The sequence below is a fragment of the Psittacula echo genome (assembly GCF_963264785.1).
Source record: "Psittacula echo genome assembly, chromosome: 1".
Lineage (NCBI taxonomy): Eukaryota > Metazoa > Chordata > Aves > Psittaciformes > Psittacidae > Psittacula > Psittacula echo.
Window position 1 is genome coordinate 13690729 of NC_137735.1, and position 11764 is coordinate 13702492.

Below are 11764 nucleotides of genomic sequence, written 5' to 3' on the forward strand. Positions count from 1 at the left end.
TAAAGAAGCCAAGTCTTCTTTAGCAAGTGCTCCCAAAAAAGTCAGGAACCTAGACATATACTGACAGTTTTCTAGTCACTCTTCAGGTATAAAAGCTTGTTGTTCCCAAGGAAGATCAGAGCTTGTGAAAATTGACTGGGTACTATTTCATCCCTGGATGAATTTGGAGAAAACTGTTTCTCCTAAAGTTCTATCAAGATGTTAAATCTCCAGAGGTTTGAGGTTTACTGTGATCAGCAGGGAGTCTAACTGGCATCATCTGGCATAGCCACGCAACTGACAGGGTGCAAGAGTTGGTCCAAGCATAGATCAAAGTTCCTTTGACTTTGGCAGGGTTATGACCTTGCTGGGAGGCAGGTGTTTAGTTTGGCTTTCCAACCTGCTTTCCCAACTGCTCTTTCCCCAGCAGTCCAGTTAATGGAGTATGGAATAGTCATAAACAAGTTGTGCAGAATCAGATCTTGTGGTTAGGTTGTGAGTGTGTCTTTTCCCAACATCTGTTTTACAAAGAGGCAAACAGCTTTCAATAAGGTTTATAAAAGGCTGCTGGCCAGCTGCTTCACTTGCACTGCATCTGTGTGAACACAGCACAACTGTAGTCATTTACTCAGACACCTGCTGTATCCTCAGCCTTGTTTCAGGACAGAATGAAAGTGTTTGATCCTAGCAAAGCTTAGGAAATCATAGAAAGTCTTTACCAGATCATTTTTAAAAGGTGTTGGATGTAAAGGGAAAAAAGACAAAGGATGCCTGTGTAATATCTTATAGAGAAACTGGAACTCTTTATTTGTACAGAACCCTAAGCTAATAAAGATGGGAGAGTTGGTTCTGCACTACATGGAATACATTGGAGTCCAAATTACAGCAGCTTTGGGTCTGGGCTTCTAGCTAGGTATTAGTCTTACTTATCATATATACTTTGTCTGTACAATACTGTCATATCAGCCAAGTAATCAAAACAGATTAAATTGCCTATATGCACAGCAAACACCATTCCAGACAGCACTGGCTCTAGAAAGAGATCCTCAACCCAGTCTAGTCCCTCAGAAAATGGGATTGACTATAGAAAGGAAATCAGCTTCCCGTGTGTATTCAAGGAGTGAAAAGAAACTGAAGTTACTGGAATGTGAGGTCAGGAATGATTACAACTGCAGAATTGTTGAGCCCAGTTTGGATGTATTACTACTGAGTCATGGTTTTTGCAATTGGTTTCAGTCACAACCTGGTCAGGTCCATTATCCCTATCTTGTGATTTGACACTGTTACACTAAATCTCAGATTGATAAACCCTAAGCAATTTTCACGGCAGTATGTAGCAGAAATCACTTCAAAATAGAGAGCGTTTTGTTCCTTTATAGCTTTTATGTGTTTCTGTGGAATTCAGCGTGGTATGTATTATGTATTTCCCTCAGCACAGAAATAACATAGGGAACTTGTGAAAGTTTTTTCTAAATCCCTTCCTTGGTATGGCTGAAGTTTTGAAGTACACAGTATGAGAAAGCAAAACCCTATGGTTATAGCTGGAGTTTGAGAAACCTGGTGCCAGCCCTCTGCAAGATTACATGTGTCTGTCCTGGTAAGGTCAATGGCAATACTTCAGAGTGAAACAGCTGCAAAGGGAACAGAGTAAAGCCATTAGCAGTGTGAGAACAAAAAGGAAACAAAGAAAAGGGCAAGAAATTGCTCTTTACTGCATGCAGGTACATTGGCAGCATTGGCAGGAAGCATGAACAAAGTATCTTCTGCCTGTACAGTTTTTCATCACAGCCTGTGGCTTTATATTTGGGATGTTGGAAAGGAATCTTTCTAAACTGGTGAAGGACATCAAAACATGTATATGACAAATATACTTCAGAGACCGTAGGACCTTGTTGTGATCAGCTTACTGCGGTATCATGTGCTAAGCATTGCAATGTTCAGGTCAAGCATGAAACTGGGTCCAGAGATTCCCACGTTCCGCTGCAGCTGCTCATAGTCTGTGACCACTGCACACTTCTTTCCATCAGGCGTTTTCATGCACAAAGGATATTTTTCAGAGCAGAGTTCTTGAGACTTAAGGAAGGGGCAAATGAAACCATCTGAAGTTGCTTCCCTTTCTTTAGAGAGACAAACTGGTTCCAGAACCAGGGCTGAAGGAGTAAGTGTTGCTGGAGAACAAGGCCGAGCAAGAGCAGGCAAGGGATGTACAGCCCCAGAATGTCTCCTGAGCAGCTGCAATGGCTTTTTCCCAGCACAACACAAGAGCCCACCAGTAACCTACCATACCTCCTGACCCCTCCCCACAGTAAGCATTTTAGAGGAGGTCAGACTAGATGTGTGCTTGCTTGAGCAGCCTGCTTCTACCAGCCCTGTGTGGTTTATGTTCCCCTCAATCTTAGCTGTTTAATAAGCTTTACTGCTTAATGATTTTTTTTTCTTCCTCTCTATCTGGAGCACTGGGGATTCTCTGTTGATAGCTTGTCCTATTGTGTTTTGTCACATCCTTTCTTGTGACTTGCAATTTATCAGTAGTATTGATTGAAGTAAAATTATAGACTTCCCAATCTTTCCTAGCCTGCAGAGTGTCTTTCAAGAACTCATAAAGTATCTCATAAAGTAGCTCAAGTGATGATGAGCCCTACTTTGCAGAATAGTTAAGAGGCTGCTCTTTTAAAGCTATTACATTTGGGCTATTAAGGTAAAACACTAAACAGGGGTGCCAAGGGTGACTTACAGCTCTTGTTTCTTTTCTTCTCTGGAGTATAGCTACATTTTCTCTTTCTGTGTTGTTTTCTTTTTATTTGCACAGAGATAAGAAAATATAAGCTCATGGTTTGAAATCTGAAATCGTCTGTTGAACATCACAAGATAAACCCATGCGGGCTGAGTTTTGTACAAGGAGCCATGGTGATCTTGTACACAGGTAGCTGAGCAGTGAAAGAAAGAAAACCCAATTGTTCACAGAAGTGGTGCCTGAGGGAACTGTTATCAAAGTTAATTGGATCTGTGAAATAAGGAAAGCATTATTTGCTGAATATCCCGTTCAAGCTGTTTGCTAAAGTCCATCAAAGTAAAGCCTTAATAAATGTGTTCATGAATTGTTCACATTTGCAACAAAGAGGGCAAAATTCGCATTCAAATTTACAGAACCAATCAACAGAACTTGAAGCTTGCCGTGTGCCTGCTGAACAAATTGGATGAGAATCCAGATTTTTGTAAGTGCCCTCAAAATTAGTAATTTTACCATTTTTCCACTACCTGATTTCCTTAGAGGGTAGGAAATGAATACTATGATAATTTTTAGGAAAAAAAAAGTACAAGAACAAGACTGCAGCCCAAGGGAACATGTCTAATAGCTGTGTATTTTCCTCTGTTCTGTTTTGCTGTTCTTCAGATTTAATCACATCTCTCTTTGTCCTTATCTCATAAAGAGATTTGCTGCATGTACATTTAACATAAACATAGTAGAGCATAATCAGTGCAATAGGAAGGTAGAAAAGACAAAGTGGGAGGGATAGGTTTAAATGTGCTTTCTGAATGAGGCATAATGGTGCTTGAGAACCACATGGCTTTGGAAAGCTAAAGATATGTAATTGCACCTTGTGAAAAATAGCAGGAGTTATGTGTCTGGCAGATCGTAATTTACCTTTGGTCATACATGGGAAAACAATTTGCTGCTCATTGGTATAGCATTTACTGGAATCATATGCAGTTAATACAAAAGCCAAGTTATCTGTTAGAACCTTGTTATACGGCCAAAGTCATCACCAGTCTCTATAAATTATATTTCTAGGAACCAATTAAGCTCCTTTACCCCCAGATCATGCATTAGTTCAAGGTAAAAAAGAGACTGACAAACCTTTCCATGAAGGTATGTTTGACTTTTCAGGTTTAGGATTTCCCTTGAGTGAAACTATTGCAAAGATGCCCTGAACAAACCTGTCCCCAAGGACTGTGACCACATGTTGGTTTTCTTTCGTTTGGTTTTTTTTTCAGCACTGACTACATAGAATCAGAATAGTTCGGGTTGGAAAGTACCTGAAGATCATCTAGTTCCAACCCTCCTGCCATGGGCAGGGACACCTCACACTAAACCATCATAGAATCAGAACAGTTTGAGTTGGAAAGGACCTTAAAGCTCATCTAGTTCCAAACCGCCTGCCATGGGCACAGACACTTTCCACTAGATCAGGTTGCTCAAGACCCTGTCCAGCCTGGCCCTGAACACTGCCAGGAATGGGGCAGCCACAGCTTCTCTGGGCAGCCTGCGCCAGTTGCTGACCACTCTTACAGAGAAGAACTTCTTCCTTATGTCTAACCTGAACTTCCCCTCTTTCAGTTTGAACCTGTCATCCCTTCTTCTATCACTACAGTCCCTGAAGAAGAGTCCCTCTCCAGCAGCCTTGTAAGCTCCCTTCAGATACTGGAAGGCTGCTATGAGATCTCCACTCAGCCTTCTCTTTCCCAGGCTGAACAGCCCCAGCTTTCTCAGCCTGTCTTCATACGGGAGGTGCTCCAGCCCCCTACATCTACATTACTGATTTGGTTTGACACAGAAGTGCACTTTTAAAGCAATTCTCACTGTTGAATCAATCTATTGTGCTCTGCTTTGCATTGTGGAGCAGCCTCAGAACATAGTGTGGATTCCTTTGGCATGAATCGGAACCAGAAGGTGCCCAGTAGGAGTGCACCTAGTGCAGCCCAGCTGATACTTGGCCGTCAGTTCGTGGCATCAGACTTAGAGTTAGTCTAAGTGAAACCCCCAAAACACATAGAGTGTAGACATTACAGCCTCAGCACCAGCTCTTTCTCATTCCATACCTTCTCTCACAGCACTGAAACAATTGCTAATACAGATAAAGACGACGTCTCCAGGCTTATGACTGCCTGGCTTTTGAAGAGGTTATAACCCCTGTTTCATGCTTTTCTTATCCCTTGCTGAAATTTCTGCCATTATATATCACGGACATGAAGCAGCATATCATTACACTGATTGCAGTATTTACCCGTTCTTTCTTTCTTGCCTTTTTTAAAAAAGAATATAATCCAAAAATGCAGCTTATGGAGAAAAACAGTAAAGAAAAGCCTCTGTTATGCACAGACACCTCAGCATTTAGTTCTGTCTTACACTCCAGCTTATCTCAATTTACATTGAAGCAGCGATTCAAACAGAAAAATGTGTAAAAGTACCAGGAGAGGCATCTTATTAAAAGTCCTCAATACAGTGCATAAGTGCAGGCAACGGGCAGGCTATAGCTGTATCCACTAGCTGCCCTTAGCAACCACTCAGCGGTGAGAAGTGAGCCTGACTCCTGGAATAAAACCTGCAGGATAACACATTTGCAACAGCACTATTTTTCCTGTTTGAGTACAATTGGACACCCAGTTTGGAATAGTCATGCTTGGTTAGGGAGGGGAAGAAACTCTTTCCAAACAAAGTAGTCAGTGCAGAAGTGGAAAATCAGTTGTATTCATCGCATCTGTGGTTTTCTAGGATTCCTAGTATATGCAGCCGTGTAGACGCCATTGATTTGATGCTTTCTTAAATCCTTACTATGTGAAGAAGCTCCTCATCATTCTGTCACATTTCCTCTATTCAGATTTTATAGAACTATTTTTCCCTGCGAAATCTGTATGATTACATATTTTAACTCAGGAAGGAAACTGTTTTCAAGGATTAAATTCACATTTATACTATGCTTTTGTTTAAAAAAAAAAACCCTAATTTTAACAATTTAGTGCTCTGAAAATTAATTGTAAAGATAAAAATTCAATTTTCAAATAAGTATAAACCTATTAAAGTGACATTTTGTATGTCTGATCTTATTCTGATTCTTCAGGAGACAATTAGCCAGGACAGAGGGGGGAAAAGGCATCCAACACAAAATGGGCTCATGTTAAATTTCTCCTGCTCTGATATAGAAATGAAACTGATACCAACTTGGTCTAGATTTTAACATTTTTTAGATCTGCTGCAACCTTCAGAGTTGTGCTTCCCACCCTCTAAGGTTATTTATTTCACATCTTTCCTGGCCTTCTTTATCTTTCTATACTCTTCCAGAAACAAGAATAAAAAAGGGAAAGGAATTCATCCCTATATTTAAAAGTATTTTCTACAGCTGGTGACACAATGTGATGTGTGATTTTCATATGGATTTTTTTATTTTACCTCCCTTTAAGGATAATGTTTTAAAATAGCTTTAGACTGCATTTGTGAAAATTATGACATTCATAGATAAATAGCACTGAAACACCAGAAATGTCACTAGCTTCCAACAGGATCCTTTCTTAGGGTGCATATAAAGATGGTCATCTCTTTTGCTTCCCAACAAACATTTATGAGTAGTCAATGCTCAGTAGTCTCTGCTAGCTGCAGCATCTATTCTTCTGTTTATGTATGTATTTTCTATAACAAAACCCCATTGTGCCTTCAACCTGGAAAATGAGGATAAAGTAGAGATGCAAATGGTGAACTGGAAATTAAAAGAATGAAGTTGAAGAAAAGATGGGTCCTGCTTCCATTGCTCTGAAGCAAAAATCTCATTAACATCACTGAAGGCAGCTTTTCATAACTATTTCATCTTGTACCAATGTTCCCAAAAGCTGGAGTTCCTTCATGCCATGAGAAATTTTCAACTGCAGGTCAAAAGAGGGTCATGTTTCCTATCAAAGGGCTTGGACCCTCAGCCCAGACAGGAGAAACACTGCAGCAAGACCATGGGAAGGAACAGAGGTTCCCACAGGTAGGCAAAGTGCAAATATTTGGGTTATTTTTCTGCAGGAAGCAAATGTTTCAACTTGCTTATCTGTTTTGTTTCAACTCAGTTTGCAGCCTTTGTCTTGCTGGGCTGGGAGATGTGATTTGGGATTTGGAGCACATTTGTGTTCCTGAATGAAGTCAGAGTGTGCTTGCTTGGAGGGAAATGTGTTACTGGTGTTGCTTGCTGTGACGCTGCTGCTGTTGATTGAAAGGAGCCTGCTGAGGCTTACTGCTGAAATTACGGGAATCTTCAATAAAGCCACCGACAGCCCTCAGAGGGGGATAAAAAACACAGAAAGGAAAATGTTAAGGTAAAATGATGTTGATGGTGAAGTTAGTTGTTTATATAAACTGTTACTGTTACAAGCCCAACAATGACCTTTTCTCACATAGGCTGATGGAGCTTGCTCCAGGCAAAAGTATTTTCAAGTGTGCTCACAAATGAGGATTTTGCAGAGTCCTGGCAGTTTCCATTTGAGTCACCTCCTGAGAATGAGACAGGAGCAAGAATACCAGGGGCCAAAGTACCCCAGTTTGTGTTGATCGACTATGGCCCTTAAGCATGGCAGCAATTTGGGAGCAAAGAAATACTCTTAGTGACAATCCACACAACATTTTCTGTTCCTCTTCTTTTCCCATTGCTTCTGATCTCTTCACATCACTAACTACACAGCGCCTACTTCACTCCAATCCTTAGATACTTGTCTTACATAAACACTAACAACAACCATACTAGTGGTTATGCTAAAAAATCTCACCACTCAAAATCAGCATAAAAGCATTCAGAATCTCCCTTTTTTCAAAAAGCTGGGTAGACACCACTTCTTAACCAATTTCAAAGAAATTTGGCTTCAGTCAATCACTGAAAATTAATAGATCAGAAAACACCTGGTTTTCTTAAGAAGGATACTATAGGGACTGTTTGGAAGGTAATATGTCAGAGGAGTCAGAACATACCTCCTTCACTATATTGACCAAGTGAAAACAATATCCATCCTGGCATGTAGACTCCATTCACCATGATACCTCTGTGTAGTTACTGAAGCATTGGAAGGAACTCAATTATTAAAGGTACTTTAAAAGCTGTTTTCAAAATTTAATATTAGATAGGAAAGAAAAATGGCTGGAATCATAAAAATCAGAGTAACATATGGTGAAACAACCTCTTTTTATTTTGCTTCTAAACCTAAAGAGCTGTGGTCTGTTCAATTACTGAATAGATAAATTTCAAAACAGTTGCATTGTGCATGCTTGAAACACATCTGAATGTGTGTTTTCTTTCGGTATTTTGTGCAATCATTTACTTTATTTCCAAAAAGGCAACGTATTTTCTTGAGGCACCATTGAACATACAACCCATGCTTGTTTGCTTTATTCATGGGAGTGCAGAAATTGATGGTCATTTACCAGCATGGCTGCTCACTCACAGTTCATTCTGTCCCCGTGTCCTCAGGCTTTCCAGCTTAACTCTCAGCAAGGCACCAGCTCACAATATTTCATTTTCAGTCCTCAGAGTCATCAAGATGGAAGCCACCACAGAGAAGATAACTTCTTTCAAGCATGTGGTACACACAGTCCAGTGGCTGGTGCTGAACTTGTCTGTCCAATGCCAAACAAGCCTTCAGTGGAGAATTACGGACATTAATGTGACAGCTAGCCCACAGCAGGGACCTCAGGCCTTCTGAAGCCTAATACATGAGCTGGAGCAGCACAGCCAAGTTCTGCATTTGATGCTGTGAAAGCTCTCTCTTCTCTGGACCTGGCACCAAGGTGGTAATAAGAAGCAAGAATTGCTTTTCAGGTTTAGACCCAGACAGGAGAAACTGTTCAGAAAGGCTGACACAGGCAGTGTTCTATTCATCCTAAATGTTGCCAGACAAAATAAACTCCAAAAGCAGCATTTGTTCTTCTAAGGAGAACTGTTGGAGGAAAAGCTGCCCAACTTGAGCATCCCCTGTACCCCAAACACTTCAGCAACAGCACCCAAACCAGATACAGAATTCGTAGATGTATGTATGTGTTCTGCCTGCATGAATGGTTAACACCAGAAATGCACAGGAACACAGCGTCTTGGAAAGAAGAAATTTGATTACCTTCTAAATCTGCTATCTCAAGTGGGAGTGATTCATTGACACCAGTAGACACAACAGCAAGGAATCCACCATTAAACACAAACATTTTTCATTTATTGATTTCATTAAACAAATACTAAGCAAGGCATGCAATTGCCAGTCAAGGAAAATACATTGTTATTAATGGGTGTAAGGAAACAGTCCTGGGAGAAAAACAGCAGTAGGTTGAGCAGAGAAGTGTGCAGAAGCTATAGCTAAGTTCTGCAACCCAGAGATAATCTTTGCATCACAGCTTCCAGCCCAGTGGGAGATTTATCTATGACTTTGCCCCCTAAACTGTTATCCATATAGCAGTGTTAACAACTTATGTAATCTGGAAATTAGTCTCCAGCTCTCAGCAGCATAGAAGATAATGACATGTAATGTCTTCTTATACTGTGTTTCAAACACCCTCCAGTAAGATACATTAACAGTAGACTTTGTTCCCTTACTAGAGGCTGTGAGCCAAAAGATGAAATTAAGAAAATAAAGCATGCAGAAACAAAAAAAAAGAAAAGAGTCATTACATTCCCTAAGGCATCTATGCTTTAGAAGGACCAATGGCCACATGGTTTACTAAAGACCATCCTGAATTATGCAGTGAAAACTCCAGCATAGTGTCAACCAAAGCACAGCTGGTTGACTAGGCAGTTGCACGAAAGTATTTGTCCGTAACTTTTTCTGGGTGTTTTTTCTTACCAAGTATGCTGTATGCGCATGTGTGCACAAAGTTTTAAGTGGAAGAGTGCTATTACTGAATTCAATAGCATGCACAAATTCACATGCTGTTAAGAGTTTTGCTGGATATGGACCTTGGGTTTCCCGCTCACGAACACCATCTTCTCCTTTTAACCACTGCTTTCTTTAAAAAAGAAATCAACATCAGTTGCTGATCTCTGACACAGCTGAAAATCCTCATGGATTGCACTACTAGTTCAAGCAATACACCAGTTCTACATGAAAAGGAGTTCTCAGCGTCAGAAGTCTAATTCGAAATTAGCTTGTATTTCTTCCAAGAAATGTCACACTCATTGTTTCATGTCAGTTTAAGCAGCCAAACAATCTGAAGGGGAAAGAAATGTCCTCATTTACGCAAGTCTTATCCTAGTTTTTAAGTATCTGCTTTCTAATTACTAAAACAATTTTCTACGAAATGATGGTATGTTTAACTCTGCCCAGAACATTTACAAAAACTTTGTCCCTACACAACAGTGTCTTTGAGTAAAACAAGCTGCAAAATCCATTGCAAAGCCCGTAGTGTTTTTGTCTCTGAGGCAGACATTTTTCTGTATCACTCCAACATCAAACGCTGGTACCTTGCATCTTCTTTATCCACTCCAGGCAGGACCATCCACCTTCTGGCTCTTCCTCTGCTCTGCTTCCCCTTGGTGCAATTGGCAATGGAGGAGCACCAAGACTGTCCATTTGCTTACTGGCGTGAGGGGCTGTGATCCTCAGGGATTTGCTCGGACAGCAGAGCTGAGATGCTTATCATTGGGGTTGACTCCAGAAGCATCTCTCATGGTTTGGGCTCACATTTGCTCATCCAAGTTGTCTGTATCCAGACATAATTCCCTGTTGTGTTTTCCTCCTGTGATCACAATCCACAAAAGAAATAAAGTTGCATAAAAAGCTTGATAAAAAAATGTTCAATAAATTAAAAATATAATTAAATAAATAAATATGTTAAATAAATAAAGCTAAAAAAAAAAAAAGAGAAAGAAAGCACTAGAATGTCAGTCAATGTAAGAGCAGCTATGGTCTAATAGCAGCTCCATTTCAGGGCAGAGGCCAAGTCCTAAGCAAGGGTCAGACTCTGATGGCTTTAATCATGTTACTGTATCAGTTGTCCCGTTCCTGACGTGAGCTGACACAGGGGGTGACAGAATCTGGTTCCATCTCAGAAGAAAATAGAGCTTGACTTTTCTCATAGCTCTGCCTTCAGTGAACAAAAACAAAAGAATGCATAAAAGAGTAAATATACATCTATGTCTTACCTCCTGTCTTACATGACTTTCCTCCACTTACATGTTCACGTTGCAGCAAATTCTGTCTCATGACAGCAATGGCCCCTGCCTATGTCTGTCTCACACATGAGAAAAGCAAGTGCTGGATATGCAATTTGTTTTCCATGTTTTGTTTGGCTCTGACATGGCCTGGGAATATAGGGCTGCTCTCAGGCAGCGCTCTCTGCATTTGGAAAGCGCCTATATTGGTCCACAGGCCCAGCTGGTAAAAACAAGAGAAAAATGTGAAAAACACAATTCAACACGCACTGGAGCTCAGGCTCCAGACCCAGAACTTGTTTGTTTTCTGTTCAAGGTTTGAATTCTTCTAATACAGTGCCTGTGTGTGCGTATGTGAGTGTGTGGTTTGGCTTCAATATTTCCTTCAGGAATGTGTCAACACAGCTAAACAAAATACCTCCCTGGGGGCAGCTTGTGCTTTACAGTTGCTGCAGCACAGAGAAGAAATCAGATTTTACGAAGACAGAAATGGAGTACATCTTGCCAGGGTATAAGAAAAGCTTCAAGCTTGACATCATTAAAGACCAAATTAAAATCAAAAAATAATATTTTACTCCAATGCATTTAGAACAGGAGCCTTGAAAACCTTGCCTATCTCTTTGGGAAAAGAATAGGAGATAAATGCATGGAAATAATACATATTTTCTAGCTATAAAAGGACTATGACCAGGCCCCTTTTCCAAACTGCTCTTTAAACATGTTTCACATGCTTTGTAAGTCATTTTTTCCCCTGAGGCTTGGTCTGTTAACAAAGAGGTGTATTAAATACAGATGAACAAAAAGATCAGCTCAGGGCTGTTCCTTGTGTTTGCAAATGTTGATTCCTCTACAAGGCTACTCAGGTCTGACACTGGGTCTCTCTCAATGAGGACTCAGCATCCTCAGAG